General features: G+C 41.4%; 1 pseudogene; it reads right to left on the bottom strand.

The window, feature by feature from the left end:
- Positions 1-25: 25 nt before the first annotated feature.
- LOC147437802 (uncharacterized) lies at positions 26-22,383 on the bottom strand (annotated as a pseudogene).
- Between the last annotated feature and the right edge of the window lie 3,702 nt (positions 22,384-26,085).

The raw sequence follows: 26,085 nt of genomic DNA, 5'->3' as shown, positions 1-26,085 counted from the left end.
CTCACACTTTTCCTCCTTTCCTCTCTTACTCCTCTCCCTCTCTATTCTCTCTCCGACCTTTCAACACACAATCTTCCTCCTTCCCTCTCCTTGTTGCAAGTCCACTCCATAGCTTTGTGACAGCTGTCCCCCCAATAGCTCTCCACTCCATAGCCCTCTTTTCCACTCCATATCTCTCATGCAGCTCTCCATTCCATAGCTCTTCTGCAGCTCTCCATCCCAAAGCTCTCCCCTCCATAACTCTCCTCTCCTCTCTGTAGCTCTCCTGCAGCTGTCCACTGCATAGCCCTCTTCTCCACTCCATAGCTCTTCTGCTGCTCTCCATCCCATATCTCTCCACTCCATAGGTCTCCTGCAGCTCTTCATTCCAAATCTCTCCACTCCATAGATCTCCTATCCACTCTGTAGCTCTCTTGCAGCTCTCCATCCCATAGCTCACCTCTCCCCTCTGTGGCTCTGCTGCAACTCTCCACTCTTGCTTGAGGCCAACTTTATTCTCCTTGCCATGGAGCTAGGTGACAATATAAACCTCCCATCTAGAGCAAGATCGTCAAGTTCGAAAACGGTTTCTATACATGTTTGGCTACCCCAAAGGACTTTGCACCCTCAAAGCGTCATTACTTGCAAACTGTACAACAACGCCGTGGTGCAGGTCACACCAATGTGTACCTTTGGGTGTATGGTTGCCTCTACCCTAATGATCTAGCCATCAATGTGTATCCAACATTCAATAGGCTTGCTTTATTCTTACAATATGTAGATAGAGGAGAGCACAGTCTTCTTGGATATTGCAAGAGATTGTCGTCTATTAGAGTTGATAGCACACAATGGTCTTTGCAGCCCATAATCTCTACCTTGGCCCCTCTCTACCTCCTTCATTCTATGCTACACAACCCCATCTCTCCATGATATGGATACAAATGACAATACAAATCTCCCATCCAGAGCACGATCGTCACGATAAAAAAACAAAACGTGTACATCTTTGGTTGTCAAAAGAGCTTGCATCCTCCAAGCTTTATGAATTACAAATAGCACAACAATGTCACAGTGCAGGGTCACATAGATGAGGACCTTTGGGTGGATGGTTGCCTCTACCCCAATGACATTTTAGTTAATGTGTATCCAACATTCAATAGTCTCCCTATCTTCTTGAAATATGTAGGTAGAGGGGAGCTAGGTCTACTTGGCTACTACAAGCGGTTGTCCACTATCAAAGCTCATAGCGTGCAATGGTGGATGCATGAACATCAAGTTATCATTCATAACAATTCTAGTCTGCCACAACAAAGGATCATTCATGTGGAGAAAGAAGCACAAACTCTTTAGCAACGTGTGGAAGAGAAGGATGGTAAGATTGCAAATATTGAGGGTACCATATTAATTTGAAAGCGACACCTTTAGGTGCAAGGGGGCATAAGAGGATCTTCTCATCCATAGAGACTCTTGCTCCCAAAGGTGGTGCTTGGATGAGAAGAGTTATAGCTACAAGGTGCATTTTCTAATACCCTATCACATTTCCTACATGTATGAAGTCGCTTCTGTGGTGATTGTTTTGTTTTACATTCTTATTGCAGTAATTTCATCCAAGAGACATGTGGTAGCCAAAGCCAAGAGGATCCCATTCATTTGCTTACTAGTTTCCTTAAGAAGTCAGATGTCATAGCACTCCTGCACATACCAAAAGGAAAACATATCTATTTATTGTAACCAAGAAGGTGATGTGTAAGTTTTCTAATCTCGTGAGTGATGTTGATTTGTAGAAGAAATGTGATGAAGTTGGAATTAGTACAAAGGGTTACACTACACTACATGGCCTCTTCAAGAACGCTTCGAGGGACTGAGGAGTTACTGAGAATGTATTCCCGACGCCATGCAAGGTGAAACTTGCTAGAGGGGCCTCCAATGAAGATTTTTTCTCAGATCTAGGTCAATATTTACACATCGAGGAGACAATGCCCTCATCTATCTCTTTATACAATCTCCACAAAGTGCTAAGAAAGCTACCAATGCAAGGAATCGTGTTGATAATATTGACAAGGGTTTTCCTTACTCTATGTCAAATAATATTTTGTCCATTTGAAGAGGTTTCAACAAGCAATGGTTTTCTTTTATGCTCTACCTTCTAATGGTGAGGAAAGAATCATGTGACGTTTGGCTTTCATTCTCGTTGTATGACCTTCACTTTTTGCCTTTCTTCTCTTGCAATGATTGGAGCTAAGTTGGTGTTTGTCTTCAAGCTTGATGCATGCCAAATTGTGAAGCAATGATGGCTAGAGAGAATGAGTGTCATATTTTTATTGTTAAGACCTCAAGAATACGAGTCTAGCAACAAAAATTTTGTCCTAGAGGATGTAGCCCCACCCTCCAAGCGTTGCCACAAAACAAAGTTTTACAGCAAGACAAGCAAGCAACACTACATAGGCAGCCTCGCACAATATGCCGTTTTAGCAGAGCCTCTGCTCATATTCAACATTATTAAAAGTGTGTGGAACTTCTCATCCGGAGGGCTCCTTTTGCACGGACATGCGGGGAGATTGTGCAAAGCTACAACAGTGAGTTATGCATGCAGCCCATCGGCCTCAAAGGACTCAAGAAGCCACAAAGGCATACTTGGTGGGTTCATTTGAGGATTCCAACTTGTGTGCCATCCATGCCAAGAATGTAACTATAATGCAAAAAGATTTGGCACTAGCCTGTCAGATACTGGCGAACTTGTAGCTACTAGTAATATGTACAACAACACCTTTTTGCAATGGATATGTGATGACTTCAAATTTGGAAATGAGATGATGCTTACTCATTTTGGAATGTGTCGCTTCTTATGTCATTTAAGCTCTTTGTAATTGATTTGTGTTCAATAACTTTTTATAGGTCTATTGTACATTGTCGGGTGGTTCTTGCACACCATGCCAGTGAACACGGTGGGGGAGACGGGAAGGGGGGGAATTGTGGATGAGTATTATGTTGGCTAGTGCTACAAAACCTTCACAACAGGCTTCAAGTGCCATTTGTTTAAATGCACACATAATATCTATTTTGGCCAAAATGATGTCTTGTGGAAAGGGTTCTTTAACAGTGTTTGGGACAAAACAAGCATATCTAGTGCCTTCCAGATGTCAATCAAAGGAATTTTGATTTTCTCTCGGTCTTCCATAGGTACAAAAGGTGGGAAGCCACTAGTAGCAAAAAAACTATCAGTGATTACTTTGTTGGGTCTTATTTGCCAGTTGAAATACAAACATGCTATCTGTTTTGGCTCTGGTGGTGCAGAAGGCCTCTGTCCACAAGGCAGCGAGTTTGGGCCATAGGGGGGATCCCCTCTCTGGCCCAAACTTGCTGCCTTCTGGACAGAGGCCTTCTGCACGACCAGAGCGTAAATGTTTTTGGAGAGAGGGAGATACAGAGGATTAAACCTTCAATGGATAACCTTAGAGTGCAATACTGCAGCCATGGAAAGGAGACAAGAGGTGGTTGATAGACTCTTTGTAGGTGCTCCAGCCATGGGAATCTTGGAGATGATGAGCTAAGAGGTGTACCTAAAAGGGTAAAAGAGGGTTAAAGAAGTTTACCCCAATGCTACAGCCTATCCATCGATAGCTTGTAGATGATGGGCTATGAAGTAGTAGAAGAAAGGGTTTAAGAGGTGCTTGGTAAAGTCTCCACAAGTGCTGAAGCCATGGAGATCTTAGGGAGAGAGGACAATGGAGGTGGAGATGAAAATAGGAAAGCATGTAGAGAGAGAGAGAGAGAGAGAGAGAGAGAGAGAGAGAGAGAGAGAGAGAATTTAGATTATGAGCAGCTATGGAAAGCTTCCATATGTGTTGCAACCATAGCCATGGATAGCTTGTAGATGATGGGCTATGAAGTGGTAGAAGATGGCATCCACAAAAAGTGTTGGCCGCCATATGCCTGCTGTAACATTTAATGGCCTAAAATCTTATTTGTAGCGGAAATTAGCATGAACATAGTGGGCATTTCATTAGAATAGATTCCTAATGATAATTACAAGAGTGCTTGGGTGGAGAGAGCAACAAAAAGCATAACACCTAGTTAGATAGCATCGACAATACTTTCAAAAGAGAGAGCAATTAAACTATTGACAACAGTTGAGGACCGGATTTGCATGGAGCCGGTCCCCCCTCCAAAAGGCTTTGTATTATGGTTTCTCCCATCAAGAGAGACATTGTACAATACAATTCTTTGTGTTCCTTCAAGACTAGCTAGTGCAATGAAGATGGAAGCTTCATACACCAAGCAAAACACTTAATCAAACACAACTTGAATTATCCCCGTTCTCAGACCCAAGACCTCACACACCTTCGAAGATGGTGAGAGCTAGCAGGGTATGAGAGTAGATTGAGAGGAAAAAGAAGTATCTTACGAGAAAGAAGTACATCTCCTCACATAATCACTCATATTAGCATAGCTTAGCTTAGTAATTAGCTTGGTAGAGAAGATGAGCATGCATTGAAGCTTGGCTCTTGGTTGGATTTGCATCCACATGCCAAGAGAGTGTTGATGTAGGCTTCTATCTCACAAGCTTGGAGTAGGTGATGAGCTCTCCATTAAAGCTTGGGAGGAGATAGAGTGTTTTTCCTTCACACATGGTCAAGTGTGAGAGTGTGTGTGTCAATGCCAAGCAAAAATCAGCCCCCTCTCTCTCTTGGGCGAGCCCTAGCTGCTAAGTTAGGCTGGCTTTTGCCTCATTGGACCTCCCCAGGTCAAGCCAATAGGGATTAAGCAGCATAAGTGATAGCCTTCTGACATGTGTCCCCCTTTCCCCTTTTGTGAGAGCTTTAGGTAATTAAATAATTAAACTAAACTCTCATTGGACCCCTTTGCCTCCTGGCCAATAGGAATCAGGCAAGCCATGGGGCTCCTGAATGCTCATTGGACCCCTTGGGAGACTGCCCAATAGTCTTCTAGGACACTTAATTCTTATTGGTTTCTTTTATTAAATGTTTTTAAATTAATTAAACTAGATTTACTCTAGCTTAATTCTCATTGGTCCACTTCAAGGGTCTTCCAATAGGAATTGGGCACACCTTGTGGGCATCTGGCCTAGGGAGCTGACATGTGTCCCTCATTCCCTTTGTGTAAAGGGAGCCTGTGTGTGTGTGTGTGGTTTTCTCTCTCATCCCCTAGCTTTGGGGCTCGCCCCCTCCCATGTAGGGATGCAGAAAGACTTTTTGGGCACACACACTAAGCATCCAATTTTCCCTAAGGTTGACCTTTGGACACAACCTTTGAATTTTGGAACCTTAGCATTTTGGAAGTCTTAATGGGCTGAACCTTAGGGTCTTTTTAGCCCGTTGTTTCACATGGCTCTTTTGCAGATGGCCCCCCCTTTGGATCCCTATTTTCCCTCCTTTGGATCCCTACTGTGGCCGGTCTGCTAACTTAACCAATATTCTAGCTTTTTCTCCCTTGGCACTTCCCCACATTAAATGATCAGTTTAATATGAGAAAATCATTTAGGAGAATTAGATATTGATTATTATGACATTACCTCTCTCTTGAAATCATAGTCGTCCTCGACTATGGTATAGAGAAGATAAAGCATATGCATGAGTCCTTTTCTTAGCGGGTAGAGGATCCCTATGTTACCCTACGACATCATTCCATAATGGATGACTAGTCCATTTGGCGCTTGAGAGCCTGAGGCTGCCGCAAGCATGTCTGCACATTAGTCCTATCAGTCTTCCATAGTAGAGTGACAAGCTCTACTTGGTGTTTGGGAGACGTCGTCCCCATAAACTTGATCTAAGCATGCATACTACTTCATTTTTGTGCACAAATCAAGAAAAAGAGAGTCTTATAAGACAAAAATTTTTGTTCATTTTTAACATTTTGTACATTTGCTTACTCTTGGGAAGCATTGTAAGCATTGACAAGGTTTAGGTTATCCTTTAATTGTATGCCTTGCATCCATCTAGCATCTTCAAAAGGATAATTCTTAAACTTAATAAGATATCGTCTGATAGTCTTACCGCCTCTTAATACCTTGTCTTCATGTCGGAGAATGGACTCGGGCTGCAGCACCTCCTCGTGGTCCTCGATCTCCGGTGGGTCTTCAATAGTTGGTTCTTGAGGTGGCTCTCCTTTGTAAGGCTTTAAAAGGCTCACATGAAAAGCATTGTGTATGAGCCAATGATTGGGCAACTTAAGTTGATAGGCCATCTCATTGATTGGCCTAAGAATCTGAAAGGGACCATAGTACCTTTTTGCTAGTTTAGCATAGTACTTTTGGTGGCCCGTAGGATTCTTGCCCGTCGTGTGCCTTAATCGAGCCTTGGGAAACTTTAACAAGACCCAATCGTTTTCTTTAAAGGCTTGGGCTCTTCTGTGCTTGTCAGCATCAGCCTTTTGCCTTTGCTGTGAGATAGAGATAGCATCCTTAATCTTTTGGAAAGATTCTTGTAGGTCTCGGCTATACTCATCTGCAGCGAAGATCTTCCCATGTACCTTAAGTAGCAAGGGACTTTTTGATCTTCCCTCAATTACCTCGAAAGGTGCTTTTCCTGTAGAAGTATGTACAGTGTTATTGTAAGCATACTCTACTAAGGGTAAGTACTTCTCCCATTGGGATCTTTGATCTACTTCCGTTACATAGGCTTTTAGTAGATCGAGAATAGTTAGGTTAGCTATTTCACTTTGGCCATCAGTTTGTGGATGATAGGCCGAAGAGAAGTTTAGCCTTGTTCCTAAATTCTCAAAGAGACCCTTCCAGAAATTACTGGTCATTCTAGGATCTCTATCCGACACTATGGACATTGGCAAGCCATGGTACTTAAAAATTTGTGAAATGAAGAGGGTTGCCATTTGATGGGCTTTGATAGTCTTTTTGACAGGTATAAAATGAGCTTGTTTACTAAACCTGTCTACTATCGTCCATATTCCCGTATTCCCATGGATAGACTTAGGCAATCCAAAGATAAAATCCATGGATATGCTCTCCCACGGTGAATTAGGGATTGGCAAGGGTTGAAGCAATCCAAGTTGCTTCCCTCTATCAAATTTTGTCTTTTGACATACCACACATTTGGAAACATACTCATGTATGTTCACTTTCATGGTAGGCCAATAGAAATATGTTTCAATTCCCTTTAGGGTAGACTGAATCCCTCTATGCCCCGCATATGGGGGAGCATGAGATTCATACATTACTTTCTCACGTAGTGAGTTAGTAACGCATAGTCTATTGCCATAGAGAAGATAACCATCTTGTAAAGTAAATGGTTCTTCTTTCTTCCCTAATGCAAGGGCTGAAATCACATCTCTAAAATCGGGATCAATAGCATACTCATCTATCATTGAAGATAGATCATTGTGAGTTGCTATGGAAACCGCATTCACTCTCGGTCGTCTTGAGAGTGCATCGGCTACTTGATTATGCTTGCCAGCAATGTGAGCAATATGAAAATGAAATTGCGAAAGGAAATTTGCCCACCTCATTTGTTTGTCGGAGAGCTTGGTCTGCGTCATGAAGTACTTAAGACTTTGGTGATCCGTTCGCAGAATGAAAGGAGTCCCCAATAAATAGTGCTTCCATGAGTCTAAGGCATGTAGAACTGCAAGGAGTTCTTTTTCGTATATGCCTAGAGCTTGCTCAACAGGGTCGAGCCTTCGACTCTCATAGCCTATGGCGTGCCCTTCTTGGAGCAAAACAGCCCCAAGGCAATCACCACAAGCATCACATTGGACCTCAAATGGTTTTGAGAGATCCGGTAGTGTAAGCACAGGTTGAGAGATAAGCTTTTCTTTAAGCTTTTCGAAAGCATTGTTCTCCTTAGCAGACCACGTATACCTAACATTTTTCTTTGTTAGGTCATGTAATGGTCCCGCAATTTGTGAGAACTTTTCTATGAAGCGTCTATAGTATGCACACATACCTATAAAGCTTCTTAGTTCATGAAGATTCCTTGGTTTAGGCCATCCTTTTATTACCTCTAACTTGGATGGATCCATTTGGATTCCATCTTGAGAGATAATGTGACCTAAATATTGAATCTCTTGCAAGAAAAATTCACTTTTCTTTCGATTAACATAAAGTTTATTCTCTCTTAAAACTTGAAATATTACCTGGAGGTGTTGCTTGTGTTCCTCTAATGAATTAGAGTAGATGATAATATCATCAAAGAACACTCCAGTGAAGGTTCGATGAGGTCTGAACAGCTTCTCCATCAAGCGGTTAAATGTGGCTGGTGCATTAGTCAAGCCAAAAGGCATGACAATGTATTCGTAAAGACCAAATGTAGTACGAAATGCGGTCTTTACAATGTCTTGATCAACTATCCTTATTTGATGATAGCCACTTTTTAGGTCAATCCTACTGAAGTAGGTCGATCCTTGTAGCTTATCAAATAGGTCTTCTACCCGTGGAACGGGAAACCTATTCTTGATAGTGATCCTATTTAGTGCTCTATAGTCGACACACATACGATATGTGCCGTCTTTCTTTTGCACTAATAGCACAGGTGAGCAAAATGGAGATGAGCTAGGCCTAACCATGCCCTTCTCAATTAACTCATGCACTTGCCGCATAATCTCCTCTTGTTGAGCTTGAGAAACTCTATAAGGAGGTTTGTTAGGCGGTGAACTTCCTGGAAGAAGTTCAATTGCATGGTCGTCATTACCTCGTTTAGGAGGTAGCTCACAAGGGATGTCGTCAATAAAGACATCTTGAAACCCCTTGAGAAAATTGGATAACTCTAATTCCTTTTGGTTGCTTTTATTTTCTTTTGCTAAAGCATTAGGTTCATTTTGAGAATCTTTAACAAAAATCATGTACACGGAAATAGAGCTCTTTATTGACTTGTTGAAAGCTGGTGTATGTACAATGGGGATGGTGTTACCCATCTCCCTAGCATCTATATACATGTCCTTTTCCCTGAACTTAAAGGAGATTCTCCTTTCAGGAAATTTAACATGGGCAGCCAGACGGTCAAACCATGGTGCCCCTAGGATTACATCCTCATGCTTGAGAGGAGAGATAAAGAAATCCTCTTTGTCCACATAGCCTTGGACATGAAGCCTCAATTTCCCGATTAAGGGAGTGACTGAAGCTTCTTGCCCCTTGAAGGCACTGTCTGCGGGTAGGATATCTCCCATCTCGTAGGATTGTATGCCTAGCTTGGTGGCTAACTCCATAGATATGAAATTGTGAGTAGAACCAGGGTCAAAGAGAATAAAAGCATCATGTTCTCTTACCTTTCCCCAAGCATGGCATAGAGGAGATCCTTTGTGGTGAGTTTGATGAATCTCCTCCTCTTGGATTTCAACCAAAGAAGCTCTAGGAGGATCTTGGCGGTTGTTCTTTTGGGGACAAGCGCGGTACGCATGCCCTTGTTCGCCGCACTTGAAACACCGGTTATCTTTACGATAACGCTCAAGCTCTTCAGGAGAGAGTTTATTCTTTCCTTTGTAAACTCCCTTCTCTTTGGCTTTGTTGGAATTGCCCTTAGGAGACTTTTGGACATTGTCCTTCCCCTTAGGCTCATTGGAACCCTTGTTTTCCGGGGGCTTATTATTTCTTTTACCCCCCGTTTGGAAATTGATTCGCGAGGCCACCATAGTATGATGTATTACCGCCGATATGGTACGTGGCCTTTGGGAGTTGACATACTCCGCCATTTCTTCGGTTAAGCCCGCACAAAATTGTTGCTTTTGCTCTCCAAAATCCAACCTTTTGAAGACAGTGGCTTTGAGTTGTAAGTCCCAAAACTTGTCTACATATTTGTGGATGGATTCATTGGGAGAGAGCTTTAAGCTTCACCATTCGGTGAGTACTTTGTCTTTGGCATCGGTGGCCAAAAACTGCTTCATAATGGAAGCTCTTAAAGCCTTCCATGTTCGTGGAGCTTCACCGTTGGCTCGTAGGCTAGACCACCATTGTCTGGCGGACTTTTGAAAGTGCATAGCTACATGGCGTAGCTTAGAGGACTCCGTGAAGCCCTCATCTCCAAACGCCGCATCGAATTGCTGGATAAAGGCCAAAACTTTGTCTGTAGCACCAAAGGTACCATCATAGGTAAGGAAAGAGATGCTCTTCCCTCCCTCTTTGAATTTCTTCAGCTTGGACGACCTCTTCCATGCGGCATAGGATTTCCTATGGCCTCTTCTTTTTGATGGTTCAAAAGTTGCACCATCACTTTCTTCAGAAGATGAAGAATTTGAAGAAGGTGGAGAAGAGGGTGACCTCTTTCTCGCCTTTTTCTTGTCTTGATCTTTGTCGTCTTCACCATAGCTTTCATAAGAGGAAGAGGATAAAGAAGATGGAGAAGAGGGTGTCCTCTTTCTCGCCTTTTTCTTCTCTTGCTTTTTATCATCCCTCTTTGAATTATGGCGTGGAGAAGAGTGTGATGGTCTTCTCCGCTTTGGTGGTGATGGAGAGCGTTTAGCCCGCCGTCTTCGTGGAGCCATCTCCGCCGAGGTGGCGGGAGACTCGCTTCTTTCTCGTTCCTTCGGTGGAGGCTCTTGAGTTCTCCTTTGGGAAGGAGATGCATCATCAAGAAGTAAGTTCTTGAGCCCTTCATATGGATTCTCTTCTTCTTCCCGAATCGGAGAGAGACCTCTTTTGGTAGTCTCACAAGGAGGCTTCCTAGGTGTTCTCTCGTCATGGTGATGAGCTTGGAGAATCCCGTGAGCACGGAGCTGCCGTTGCACTTCACTTTGGAGAGATGGATTGCCCATGGCTTGTTGAAGCCTAGAAACAAGATAATTAACAAGCATTGAAGCATCATTAGTAGCTTGCTCATGAGCAAAATCAAAGTTATCAACATTAACTTCACTCTCTTTAATATTGTCAGCCATTCTAACAATTTTTAGGTGTAAACTTTTTAGGTGTACTTTGGCACTTCAAGCCCTAGTTGCTACTCCTCTTTACCCCTTTAGAAAAAGCACTCAAGCTACTGTACCCGCGGCTCGAATACCATTAATTGCAAGGAATAGAAGAGAGGGTCTTTCGACACCAAAACAGCACCGGCTCCTGTCAAGCTTCTAATAGCTCAATAGTGGTTAAGCCGTAGGCAAGCCCCGTAGGACTCCACTATTAAGACCATAGCTCTCGACGGTGATGCCCCGTTAACTGCACAAAGGCAGGCGCACTGCAAGGCTGAAAAATCCCTATTCTACTTACTCACAGGCAATTAATAATACCAACCATTTGTAGCTAGCTTGAGGACCTCCCTTCTTGAGCAAGAAAAGAGAAACCTTGAGCTCTGATACCAATGTAACATTTAATGGCCTAAAATCTTATTTGTAGCGGAAATTAGCATGAACATAGTGGGCATTTCATTAGAATAGATTCCTAATGATAATTACAAGAGTGCTTGGGTGGAGAGAGCAACAAAAAGCATAACACCTAGTTAAATAGCATCGACAATACTTTCAAAAGAGAGAGCAATTAAACTATTGACAACAGTTGAGGACCGGATTTGCATGGAGCCGGTCCCCCCTCCAAAAGGCTTTGTATTATGGTTTCTCCCATCAAGAGAGACATTGTACAATACAATTCTTTGTGTTCCTTCAAGACTAGCTAGTGCAATGAAGATGGAAGCTTCATACACCAAGCAAAACACTTAATCAAACACAACTTGAATTATCCCCGTTCTCAGACCCAAGACCTCACACACCTTCGAAGATGGTGAGAGCTAGCAGGGTATGAGAGTAGATTGAGAGGAAAAAGAAGTATCTTACGAGAAAGAAGTACATCTCCTCACATAATCACTCATATTAGCATAGCTTAGCTTAGTAATTAGCTTGGTAGAGAAGATGAGCATGCATTGAAGCTTGGCTCTTGGTTGGATTTGCATCCACATGCCAAGAGAGTGTTGATGTAGGCTTCTATCTCACAAGCTTGGAGTAGGTGATGAGCTCTCCATTAAAGCTTGGGAGGAGATAGAGTGTTTTTCCTTCACACATGGTCAAGTGTGAGAGTGTGTGTGTCAATGCCAAGCAAAAATCAGCCCCCTCTCTCTCTTGGGCGAGCCCTAGCTGCTAAGTTAGGCTGGCTTTTGCCTCATTGGACCTCCCCAGGTCAAGCCAATAGGGATTAAGCAGCATAAGTGATAGCCTTCTGACATGTGTCCCCCTTTCCCCTTTTGTGAGAGCTTTAGGTAATTAAATAATTAAACTAAACTCTCATTGGACCCCTTTGCCTCCTGGCCAATAGGAATCAGGCAAGCCATGGGGCTCCTGAATGCTCATTGGACCCCTTGGGAGACTGCCCAATAGTCTTCTAGGACACTTAATTCTTATTGGTTTCTTTTATTAAATGTTTTTAAATTAATTAAACTAGATTTACTCTAGCTTAATTCTCATTGGTCCACTTCAAGGGTCTTCCAATAGGAATTGGGCACACCTTGTGGGCATCTGGCCTAGGGAGCTGACATGTGTCCCTCATTCCCTTTGTGTAAAGGGAGCCTGTGTGTGTGTGTGTGGTTTTCTCTCTCATCCCCTAGCTTTGGGGCTCGCCCCCTCCCATGTAGGGATGCAGAAAGACTTTTTGGGCACACACACTAAGCATCCAATTTTCCCTAAGGTTGACCTTTGGACACAACCTTTGAATTTTGGAACCTTAGCATTTTGGAAGTCTTAATGGGCTGAACCTTAGGGTCTTTTTAGCCCGTTGTTTCACATGGCTCTTTTGCAGATGGCCCCCCCTTTGGATCCCTATTTTCCCTCCTTTGGATCCCTACTGTGGCCGGTCTGCTAACTTAACCAATATTCTAGCTTTTTCTCCCTTGGCACTTCCCCACATTAAATGATCAGTTTAATATGAGAAAATCATTTAGGAGAATTAGATATTGATTATTATGACACCTGCCATTAAGATTGCTCTTGCAGGGGTCTCGCTAGAAAAGTGACCTCCCGCTAATCCAACATGTGCTTGTTCTATAATAGGAATGTGTTCGTTTTCATTTGCACAAAGACGCAAGTGTTGATCCTTACCTCTCTGATACAATTGGTTTCTAGTAAGAGCATAGTCTCTTGCTTCAGTTTCAATTGCTCTTTGGTGGCGTTTACTCATATCCTGAGGAAATGTTTGGCTTGATAAGTAAGTAACTAGATAGTTACTCCACTTAGGAACATGCAACATTTGTAACAATGTGACATGAGGTATGGGTGTTTGTTTTTGACATTGAGGATAATCTTTCACAAAAGCATGAACATCCCTCCTCATAGTTGGCCAAAATACTCCAAGTCTCAAGATCCTTTGCATAGTTTGGTCTTCCGCAAAGTGAAGCCCAACTACTATAATATGTGTTTGACTTAGGTATTGGTTTTTATCCTCAAGATTAATGCATAAAAGCAATATTCCTTCTTGATTTCTTTGTACAACCTTCTAGCTAGTAATTGATACATAGACAATTGCTCATATCAATCCGATTGTAATAGGAAGTGGTATTTGCGAATCCACTTGAGCTATGCTCATCAATGATACCATGTTTTCCGATCATCAAGGTATCATCTCGACAGAGAAGAGATATGCATTTGGTAGTTCATCATCTACTCCTTTAGGTGGTTCTCCTGAAACAACCCTTGGCAAATGATCTGTCTTGGTGACCAAGTACAATAAGGCTTGGTGGTACACAACGAACATAAATTCGTTTGCTAATAGGTAATTTCTATACTTTTTTACTTCATAGATCATTCCTAGTCCTTTCCTTTTGGTGGTGGTATAATGCCTTTTTGCCATGTTCAACTGTCGGCTAGCATAAGAAATAGGAAAGTCAATTTTCCTATCTTCTTATTGAGCTAGTATACACCCGATGGAAAAATTGGAAGCATCTACATGTATATGGTATATCTTATTCCAATATGGTGCTTTCAATATTGGAGCTGAAGTGAGAGCTTGCCTTAGCTTCATGAGGATTCTTCACACTCATCAATCCATTCAAAGTGTGTCATCAAGCTATACATGGGTTTTGAAATTATAGCGTACATGTAAACGAATCGTCTGTAATATCCACAATGTCCCATGGAGGCTTGAACCCCCTTGACTGTTTTCGGTCCAGGCAAATTATCAATAACATTAATTTTATACATATTAGTAGCTATACCTTTTTTGACACTCTATGTCCAAGGATTTTTCCTGTCTTCCCATAAATGTGCACTTTTCAGGATTTAAGAAAATCCTATAAAGTCTACACTTTTCGAATACCTTTTTGAGGTGTTCAAAATGATCAGCCCGGAGATGAGTGTACACATAGATCATCCATATATACTTCCAAGAAATTCCTGAGATATTCTTTAAAAGCATGGCTCATAGATCTTTGAAAGGTGGCAACAACAATAGTTAAGCCAAAAGACATAACCCGATAGGCAAAAATACCCCATTCAGTTGGAAAGGCAGTTTTATGCTGGTCCTTGGGATCAACCAAAAGTTGATTGTATCTCAAAAATCCATCTAAAAGTTTGTAAGATTCTTTTCTTGCAACTCGTTCTAAAACATGCTTAGTGATTGGAAGAGGAAAGTTGTCTCTAATGGTAGTTGCATTCACTTTCTTGAGATTGACACACACTCGAAATTTTCCATTTTTCTTGGGCACTACCACAATTGGAGACACCCAATCTATGTGTTCAATTTCATAAATGAATTCGGCTTCCTTTAGTTTTTCAATCTCTTCTTTGATCTTTCTGGTAAATTGTTGGGTTTGTGGTCTTTAGTTTATGAGTGGGAACTACCTCTACTCTACTAGGATGCTTAGTTGCCCTAGGACACATGTGGATGCCTAGGTGGAAGGTGATGTGGACACTTGTACTACACATTGTACTACCCTCCAGCTCTCCTATATAAGAGCACTCTTGTAGTCTCTTTCTGTGGATTATTAATCTAGTTTCATTTGTGTTCACACTCTAGCCTAATCGCTATTACTTAACCCTAGTTGATTAAGCTTGTTATTAGCATGTCCCTATCATGAATGGCTCTCTCTCTCTCTTATCCCCCCTAATTCTTACAATTGGTATCAGAGCTTGTAAGGGATTAGCATCTCCTAATCTCATTAGTTAGGATCATCTTATTCAATTTTCTAATCACTTTATGTGTGGGCCACTTCTTGGTAATCCAATGAGCCACTACTCTCCATTGGTCGATTAATATTGATTAGGGTTGCATCTGCATCAACTCTATGCTAGATTAGTTGGGAATCTCCTTAATCCCAATTAATCGTCAATCAATTTCATCTCATTTAGGTGCATTTTAGTACAATTTTTGGGTGTCTTTGAGCTCCAATTACCCTCTTAGCTAGCACATGTTGGACATACCACTTGTGTGTGGAGAAAGCTCTTAGCATGGTCTTTCTATTGAGCCCTCAAGCATTTCGTTTGAAGTCTTTTTGGTGATTCAATTACCCGCACAAATTCTTTATTTTTCAGCTTCATTTTTGAGCTATCAACCTCTGGTCTTCAATCCTTTTGATAACCTAATCATTTAGTATTGTCATTATCCTAAAACTGTGTGTGTGTGTGTGTGTGTGTGTGTGTGTGTGTGTGTGTGTGTGTGTGTGTGTGTGTGTGTGTATGTGTGCTTGCATTGACTCTATTCTCCCGGTGGGAACCCACTTGCAAAAGGGCCAATTGGTCGTTGGGAAGGCCTAAGGGGGTCATTAAAGCCAGTTAAGGGGGCGCCAACTGGCAGATTTCAAAAACTCGCTCAAGCGCACTACATACAGAAGTCGGGTCCAGACTAACGGACTAAAACCGTCCATAGCCGTCTTTGTGCTATTCACAGACCCAACTGTCCGCTCCGTCTGGTGGCCTGCTGTAGCCGACCAAACCGGCTGACTGGCCTGTCTACACTGCACCCGCGCCCCCATCCTCCGATTTTTGATTGAAGCCAAGTTGTCCGGCCGCCCTACTGAGCTCCCGTTCTTGCGACTTTCAAGAGCCTCAAACCTCAAAACACCTAGGCCTCTAGTGCACCAAGTGCCAAGTCTCAAGGTCTCAGCACCGCTCCCACCCAAAATACTCAATTTCACTTCCTACTCTTCACACCATAGAACTTATGCTTTAGTTTATGCATCTGAACGGAGTTAGACACTGTCATTGGAGAGTCTCCAAGTGATACGACCTCTCCACAATGAGTGAAAAGGGGATAGAAAAGTTCAATGGGGTCGGGTTCCACACATGGCAGATAAAATTGCGGGGTTACTCAATGAAAAAGGGAATATGGGGAGTCATCAAGCAAAACCAAGGAGTGAAGGGGTACAAACAAGGTCTACTAATGCACAAGCTTTATCCAAGGATGAGCAAGCATTAGGTATCATTATCACTTTGCTATAGGACAACTACATTCATTTCATTGGGAAATGTGAAAGTGCACAAGACGCATGGGATGTGTTAGAAGCCAATTTTGGTGGCAAGACCAAGAATTCCAAAGTGAGTTTGAAACATCAATTACATAAGCTAACTATGGAGCATGATGAAGACATAGCCAGCCTAGTCAACAGGCTTAAGAGTCTTCTCACACAACTCACCTACCTAGAGTGCACCATCCCTCAAGATGACCAAGTGGCGGTACTTCTTAATGCATTACATGAAGCATATGACAACATAGTCACCATTCTAGAGGAGAGAGAGCCAGAGCCAAAGCTTCAAGACGTGATCAGATCTTTGCAAAAGGAGGAGAAGAAACGTGCAAGTCCAGCATCATCATCAGGAGGAGCTTTCATTGCAAGGGGAGGAGCCTTTGTGACCTCATCCAACAACAACATCAAGGCATGCTTCAACTCTGGGAAGCAAGGACACATTGACAAAGATTGTCTCTCTTCCAAGGCATGCAACAATTGAGGGAAGACTAGGAATCTTGCTTCAAATTGCTTCTTCAAGGATCGAGGAGCTAGTACCAGTAGAAGAAGTGGCAGCAACCGAGCATCAACAAATATGATTGAAGAAGAAGAGGTTGGCAGCAGCAACATTGTTTACACTGATGTTTTAAAAACTCTAAGAAAATTATTTTCTCCTTGTAATGAAGTCATGGTATTGGACCTCATTAGGTCAAGGGGAGATATATTGTGTCTTGGACCAGAGATGTTGAGTCTCCTGGATTAGAGACATCATGTGTTGCTCCTGGATTGCAGTGGCCTCCTAGATTGGAGTCGGTGAGATTCATCATAATCATCATTGTCACCACCATAGCTCAAAATCCAAGGGGAGACTTTTTCGGTGGTATAATGCCGTTTTGCGATGTTCAAATGTCGGCTAGCATAAGAAATAGGAAAGTCAATTTTGCCATCTCCTTATTGAGCTAGTATACACCCGGTGGAAAAATTGGAAGCATCTACACATGTATATGGAATATCTTATTCCAATCTGGTGCTTTCAGTATTGGAGCTGAAGTGAGAGCTTGCCTTAGCTTCATGAAGGATTCTTCACACTCATCAGTCCATTCAAAGTGTGTCATCAAGCTATACATGGGTTTTGAAATTATAGCGTACATGTAAATGAATTGTCTGTAATATCCACAATGTTCCATGAAGGCTTGAACCCCCTTGACAGTTCTCGGTCTAGGCAAATTAGCAATAACATGAATTTTATCCATATTAGTAGCTATACCATTTTTAGACACTATATGTCCAAGAATTTTTCCTGTCTACCCATAAATGTGCACATTTCAGGATTTATCCTATAAAGTCTACACTTTTCGAATACCTTTTTGAGGTGTTCAAAATGATCAGCCCGGATTGATGAGTGTATACATAGACCATCCATATATAATTCCAAGAAATTCTTGAGATATTCTTTAAAAGCATGGCTCGCAGATCTTTGAAAGGTGGCAGGAGCAATAGTTAACAAAAAAGGCATAACCCGATAGGCAAAAATACCCCATTCAGTTGCAAAGGCAGTTTTATGCTGGTCCTTGGGATCAACCAAAAGTTGATTGTATCTCAAAAATCCATCTAAAAAATTGTAAGATTCTTTTCCTGCAACTCGTTCTAAAACATGCTCACTGATTGGAAGAGGAAAGTTGTCTCTAATGGTAGTTGCATTCACTTTCTTGAGATTGACACACACTCGAAATTTTCCATTTTTCTTGGGCACTACCACAATTGGAGACACCCAATCTATGTGTTCAATTTCATAAATGAATTCGGCTTCCTTTAGTTTTTCAATCTCTTCTTTGATCTTTCTGGTAAATTGTTGGGTTTGTGGTCTTTAGTTTATGAGTGGGAACTACCTCTACTCTACTAGGATGCTTAGTTGCCCTAGGACACATGTGGATGCCTAGGTGGAAGATGATGTGGACACTTGTACTACACATTGTACTACCCTCCAGCTCTCCTATATAAGAGCACTCTTGTAGTCTCTTTCTGTGGATTATTAATCTAGTTTCATTTGTGTTCACACTCTAGCCTAATCGCTATTACTTAACCCTAGTTGATTAAGCTTTTTATTAGCATGTCCCTATCATGAATGGCTCTCTCTCTCTCTTATCCCCCCTAATTCTTACAATTGGTATCAGAGCTTGTAAGGGATTAACATCTCCTAATCTCATTAGTTAGGATCATCTTATTCAATTTTCTAATCACTTTATGTGTGGGCAAGTTCTTGGTAATCCAATGAGCCACTACTCTCCATTGGTCGATTAATATTGATTAGGGTTGAATCTGCATCAACTCTATGCTAGATTAGTTGGGAAACTCCTTAATCCCAATTAATGGTCAATCAATTTCATCTCATTTAGTTGCATTTTAGTACAATTTATGGGTGTCTTTGAGCTCCAATTACCCTCTCAGCTAGCACATGTTGGACATATCACTTGTGTGTGGAGAAAGCTCTTAGCAGGGTCTTTCTATTGAGCCCTCAAGTATCTCGATTGAAGTTTATTTGGTGAATCAATTACCCGCACAAATTCTTTATTTTTCAGCTTCATTTTTGAGCTATCAACCTCTGTTCTTCAATCCTTTTGATAACCTAATCATTTAGTATCGTCATTATCCTAAAACTGTGTGTGTGTGTGTGTGTGTGTGTGTGTGTGTGTGTGTGTGTGTGTGTGTGTGTGTGTGTGTGTGTATGTGTGTGTGTGTGTGTGTGTGTGTGTGTGTGCTTGAGTTGACTCTATTCTCTCGGTGGGAACCCACTTGCAAAAGGGCCAATTGGTCGTTGGGAAGGCCTAAGGGGGTCATTAAAGCTATTCAAGCTGGACGAGTGTTGCCTGCCAAATATATCAAGCAACCAACCGCTGCTGCATAAGTATGTACATCAAAAGGTTCTCCAGCATCATGCATGCTCAACTTTGATCCAGTTTCTACGGGTGTAGAGATTGGTTTACAATTTTGCATACCAAACTTGTCCAAAATTTTATGCAAATATTTTGCCTGCAACATGTATATGCCATCCTCTGATTGCACAAACTGAATACCCAAGTAATAATGTAGCAAACCAAGATCAGACATCTCAAAGGTTTTTCTCAAAGCATCTTTAAACGCTTCAATTTCATCTGCAGTATTGCGTGTAAGAAGCATATCATCCACATAAAGTGTTAGCATAATGAGAACTCTATCTCTCTTTTTGACATACAAAGTACTTTCTGTTGGACTATTCTGAAATCCCTGGCCAATCAAATAAGTATGTATCTTCTCATACCATGCTCTTGGAGCCTGTTTGAGACCATACAAAGCTTTACTTAATCTACATACCTTTTTCTCTTGACCTTTTACAACAAAACCACTTGGTTGACTTACATAAACTTCTTCTTGCAAATCACCATTCAAAAAAGAAGTTTTGATATCCAACTGATGCACTTTCCAACCATGATGAGTAGCAAATGCAACTAGTGATCTAACTGTGGACGCACGAGAAGTAGGAGCAAAGGTTTCATCATAATCTATGCCTTTCTGTTGCGCATAGCCTTTTGCCACAAGCCTTGCTTTGTACCTGTCAACAGTATCATCTTGTTTCCTTTTTACCTTAAAACCCCACTTTGTACCAATAGGCTTTTTACCTGTAGGCAAGTCCACTAGATCCCATGTATGATTCTTATGAATAGAATCAATTTCTTGCTGCATAGCATCTTTCCACTGAACACACTCTAAAGCTTGTTCAAATGAATCAGGCTCATCTGCTCACAAAGAGTGCTAAAGCAAGCCAAATCTACTTGCTCTCTGCCAAAAGTAGTACCATCACCTGTTTTTCGTGGCAACAATGCATCCAACTTGCTATCCTGCAAAGTTTTTTGAACCCATTTAGGCAAGGTTCTTTCTTCCCTGAGAACTTCTTGCTCTTCACGCACAATTTCCTCTACATCATGAGGTGTCACATGCTGATCAAAAGATTGATCAAGATTATCAACTTGTTGTGATTCTTGATTCTCCACAAAAGAAGGAAGCAAACCTTCAAATACATCATGTGTCTGCATATGAGGTACATCAAAAGCAACCATAGGTTGAGTAGTAGTTTCTGCAAAAATTACATCACGACTTTCAAAAATCTTGTTTGTAGCAGGATTGTAAAGTCTATAACCTTTACTTCCACTACTGTACCCCACAAATATACATTTGATTGCCTTATCATCAAGCTTCCCACGTAACTGCTAAGGGATGTGAGCATAAGCAAGACAACCAAAAACACGAAGATAACTGACTGAAGGTTTTCTGTCATACCAAGCTTCATATGGAGTAATGGTCTTCAAGGCATGAGTAGGACACCTGTTCAAAACATGTGTTGCACAAGCAACTGCCTCCATCCATAGCTTATGAGGCAAACTCTTAGCCTTGAGCATACATCTAGCCGTCTCCATTAAAGACATGTTCTTCCTTTCTGCAACACCATTCTATTGTGGTGTGTATGGCATAGTGCATTGCTGTTTAATGCCTTTCTTTCCCAACAAATCCTTAAATTCACCTGACATGTATTCACCTCCTCGATCGGTACGAAGAGTCTGTACTTTGCAACTTGTTTCATTTTCAACCATTGCGACATAATGTTGAAAAATTTCAAACACATTTGACTTTGCTTTGAGTGGATACACCCAACAAAACCTGGAAAAGTCATCAATGAAGGTCACAAAATAAAGGCTGTTTTCCATAGATGGCGTCCTCATAGGACCACATACATCACTGTGTACAAGCTGCAACTTTCGTGTCCCTCTAACTGAACCATCCTACGAAAATGCAAATCTGTGCATCTTTCCAAGAACGCAACCTTCACATACATGTCTTGGTGGCATCTCCAATAAAGACAAATCATGCACCATATTATGACGTTGTAAAGTCATCAAACTACCATAACCAACATGCCCAAATCTAGCATGCCACAACTCAGCATCCTGCATGGCCTGAGTCTTTGTTTCTGCAATACATACCTGAATCTGCTTTTCATAACGATCTAGCACAAATAGTCCATTTTCCAGCGTACCTGTAGTGATAAGAGAATAACCATTCTCTCGATCTCGTACAACACATCTGTCATCCTCAAAAATGACCCGAAGACCATTTTTTGCAAGAGAGGATACAGACAAAAAATTGTTCTTGATCCCTGGAACATATAAGACATCTGGCAAGCATAAATCTGAACCATCTGAAATGGTAATCAAAATCTTACCAATGCCTTTGATTGGATAAGAAGCATTATTTGCACATGTCACCTTCTTTCCTGCTGGAGCTGCATCCAATGAACAAAACAAATCCTTCCTTGAAGTAATATGCCTGGATGCACCACTATCAAAGTACCAAATCATTTGTGTCTCGTAAACACTATAAGCAGAAAAATCTGAACATACTAAGAAAGCATAAGAATCTTGCACAAAGTTTGCAAACTCTTCTTTAGCTGTAGAAGAATCACCAGAAGCTGAACCACCTGTAAAGACTTGTTCTTACGTGATTGATCCTCCTGCAATAGCAAAGCCACTAACTCTTCAAAACAAAGAGGCTGAGGATTAGCTCGCAAAGACAGAGTCAAAGAAGTCTGAAAAGTCAAATAAGATGGTGGTAGTGAATTGAGTGTTTTGGAAACCAAGTCCTTCTCTGGAATCACTTCATCAATGCTAAGCAATTGCTCTTTAAGATCCCTCATTTTTGTAAGATGCTCGACGATATCGTTACCTTCGTCCATCTGTATTTTGTCAAGTTGTTTCTTCAAAAACTCTATTATGGCAGCGTTTCTTCCTCCAAACATAGCTTGCAGAGTGTCCCAAGCATCCTCAAAATTTTTGCAAGATCTTATATGTGGTGTGATTTTCCTCTTTATGGTTAAGGAAATCACAGCCATAGCTTGTGCATCTTTAGTATCCCATTTCTTTTGCTCTGGAGTGACTTGTGAGGGTCCTGCACCAACAGCTGCACCACGACCAGGCGTGGCAGGTGCAATGCTACCTGGACGAACTTCATCTCCAGATACATAATCCCACAATCCTTTACCAACCAAAATATTTTGGGCCATAAAAGACCAAAGAGAATAGTTGGTACCATCCAATTTGTCTTCGGATGTAAACGCACCAAAAATATCTTTCTTCGTAGATTGAGTCATACTGTGGATGCACACAAGAGAGCAAAAGAACCTCCAAGAGATTCACAAATCTCCTCTCCAATGCAAGAAAAACTCTACACAAAATCTCAGCACAAAGCTAAGACAAGCTGCTTCCCAAAAGAACTGTTTACCTGAAGAAAATCTGTCAAAAGGCGCACCCTCTTAATCTAAACGCCTCCAAAAAGTAACTTCTGCTACGCTGCTCAGAACAAAATTCTGAGGGCTCGAACGGCTTCAAAAGGGGGGTTAAACCTCAGGTCATCTATTGAGAATACTCCCAGAACGTCGAGGATGCTCCCACGAGCAAATTTTCCAAAAACTGCCTGAAAACTGCGATTGCACGCGCGGACGCGAAAACGCAAGTAGAGGCTCTGGAAATCACCTTGCTCTGATACCAATTGTTGAAGATGATGAAACAAGAAACAGAAGGAAGATAGCAACTCAGAGTAGGAAGAAGATGGAGAAGGAAAAGACACAAAGCTTACGTACGAGATCTCTGTAGTCTATCTCTCTGTATTAGAATAATAGAGTGTTTTCAAACTCGGAGCTACAAAGCTTATATGAGACCCTAAGAGATAAGGTGTCCTTTCACACCAGATGTCCAGGGGGGAAAACCCAGTGGGAGAAAAGTGCCCTTGGTGAAGCGTGTATACACACTAACACTACTACATGTCTACAATTAGCCCTGTTATTCCCACTTTCTCTAGAGTTTTCTGTAAATCATTCCATAAATATGTTCTGATTTTTAATAGTTCTCCTAAAGTAAGAGTGTAGTGGATCATTGTAGACATGATTGAATGGATGTTGTCTACTTCTAGGGTCTGTTCAGATCTTTTTACCTAAGTGGTTTTACACACTATGGATTCATCTTCGTTATCTCCGAAGTAAGAGGGTAATGTTTTCAAGGTCAATGGTTTAGACATTCTTGAAGCTTCAGATCCGAAATCCCCATATAAGGATTGTACATCCATGTCCATATCAGGAGGCAGGTTGTCCAACCAAACTTCCTCTATAGGAGCTGACTTCATAGTTAATCTCCCATCATTAATCTCTCTAACTTTTTCCCAGAAGTGTCATGGCCAATCTTCTTCTACGAATGGAATTCCAACTAAGGCATCTTCGCTGTCCGACACTATCAGTTATGGCTCTTTTGTTTCAAGGTGGGGTTCTATCACCACTTCAAATTTTTCTTTACTAGTTTCTACCACAAGCTCCTCAGGTTTTTCCATACTCTCGAGCTTGGGTTTTTGTTTTTCTAGCATCCCTTGTGTGATTCTAACCAAATTTTGATAAGCTTCAAGCTTAGCTGCTTCCATGTTTGGAGAAGGATAGTTTTTCCATTTGTTTTCTATGTTTTGGTCTGCTTTAAGTTCCGCTTGGTAAGCTTCCAAGTCTGCATTAATAGGCTCAAAAAAAAATTATACCAAAATTGATTCTTTAGACTTCAAGGTGGTTTCCTTCATTTCGCTTCCAGTTTCTTTCACTTTTTCCTGGAATAGTTTCTTTGGTTTCTCCTCAATTCGGCCCTTTGTTTCTGTTTCTCATCTCATAGCTTTTGGTTTTGCTTCTTTTGGTCTTTTGAGAGGAATTTTTTGTATTTTTTGAATCATCAAAGAAGTTATGTTTCTTTTTCTTAGCATGGGCTTTGGTGATAACCTTGATTCAAACAATCTGTTCACTCTCAGACGAGCTACTAGGTATCACTTGAACTACTGTCACTACTATTTTATCCTTGTTTAAAGGATTTTTTGGACAATCTTCAGGGAAGTGTCCTCCCTTTTTGCAACATTGTATGCAATAAGCTTCAATTGGTTTGAGGTTCTTGTTAGGCTCTGGGCATTCATCTTTCCAATGATCATCTGCACCACAGTTATGACAGTTTCCATTTTTTACCTTAATCATGGGTCTTATTATAGGAGGTCTAACACCTTGATTAGCTACATAGTACATTGGTGCAAGCTCTGGTGTAGCATAAGTCACAGGTTCTTCCATTGGCGATGGATGTGAATTATACCAATCTCCTTCTACCATTACCGTAGATGGACTAGGCTCAGCATAGGGTGTAACAGACACTAGTGCTTGTTTATCTATGACTCCCTCTGGATGCATGTACTTTATAGGCACTGCATTACGTCCAGGATATGGAGGTTGTTGGCCCAACATGGGTTGAGGTCTTTCTATACCCATCGGTGGTCTTTGAGCTAGGGCCATATTAGGTTGATATTTGTACATGCTTGTGGCCTCATAGGCACGTATTGAACATTCCCATCATACTTTGGTCGATAATAGCATTCATTGGTCTCATGGTTGGTCCATTTACCCTCAATTACACACCATTTTTGTGGCCTAATTGGTTGTCACTGTTGAGGTATCCCTCGCCTGGTCCCCTCATCGGTGCTTTTTGCATGTTATTCATCATGTCATTCATCCTTTTGAGCATGTATTCTACGGCTGAAAGCGGTGCTACAGTAGCCGTCCCCACTTGTGTTGGTTTATTGGATGTTGTTTTCTCGCTTTGGTTATCTTTAGGGACATCTTTTTCATTGAAATATCATAATTGTCTCCTAAGTCAATAGCATCTGACACACACTCTTCTAGGGTCGTATGCTTCTTGCTATACAGTATAGCATGAAGTTGTTTGTTTAGTAGTCCCTCTAGAAACAATAATACTAGTCTTTCTTTTGCAGGTATCTCGAGCTCTGGGCATCTTGCAATGTATTGCTTCATTCAAGTTACACAATCCCTAACAGATTCACTTTGTTTCTGTTTAAAGCTATAGATTTGAGCTACCGTGTTGTGTTTGATCCCTGTTTTAGAACAAGCAGCTAGAAATCCTTGAGCTAATGTATTCAAGTCGATGATTGACCTTGGTGGAATGTTTTGGAACCATGTCAATGCTTTTTCTTCTAATGTAAATCCAAACCCATCGAATTGAGTATGGAAATCAAATATGCGTTTTGCTCTTAGCACTTGTTTAAAGCTTGCTAAGTGGTCATATGGATCCCCAGATCCACTGTATTTTCTTACCTATTTCTGAAAATCAGCTGGTCTAACACGTCTATTTGGTTCAACTCCCGGTCTCTTGGTATTTGGTCCTGTTTCGAGTCCTTCAAACCAGTCTGTTGGAAATAGTGACTCATGTAGCCCTGGACTGGCTTTAGTGTCACCCGGTTTTCTTCGTGATAAGGTGGTTTCTAGTTTCTTAACATTTCTCTCAGAAGATCTCTCACGGTGTTCAGCTCTTAGAATAGTTTTTGGTCCTTGGCCCAATATCCAATCCCTTATGGAGTACCCTTGGTATTTAATTGTTCCACCTCCTCAGGAGTAATCATAACAAAGTTATTGTTATAAAAATCCATAGACAAGTAGGTCGGTAGATCTGCTGAAATGGACTTATTTTTTATTTTGAAGATATAAATGATCTTCGTGGGTGTTAGCTGTCCTGATTTGGCATGAAAACTCCACAGAAGATCGTTTACATTTCTATCCTCCCAACAATAGACTCCGATACTCGGATTATCCGTACTAAGCCATTTTAAAGGCTTCAAGTCAACTTGATGGTATGCCTCAAATTTTAAAGTTGGTGGTCCTTCTTTTGCTGCCATCTGGGATTAT

This window comes from Adiantum capillus-veneris, chromosome 17 (genome assembly GCF_014529385.1).
Source record: "Adiantum capillus-veneris isolate H3 chromosome 17, ASM1452938v2, whole genome shotgun sequence".
Classification (NCBI taxonomy): Eukaryota; Viridiplantae; Streptophyta; class Polypodiopsida; order Polypodiales; family Pteridaceae; genus Adiantum; species Adiantum capillus-veneris.
Note: the sequence above shows the minus strand (reverse complement) of the source record. Positions and strands in the feature narration are given on the sequence as shown.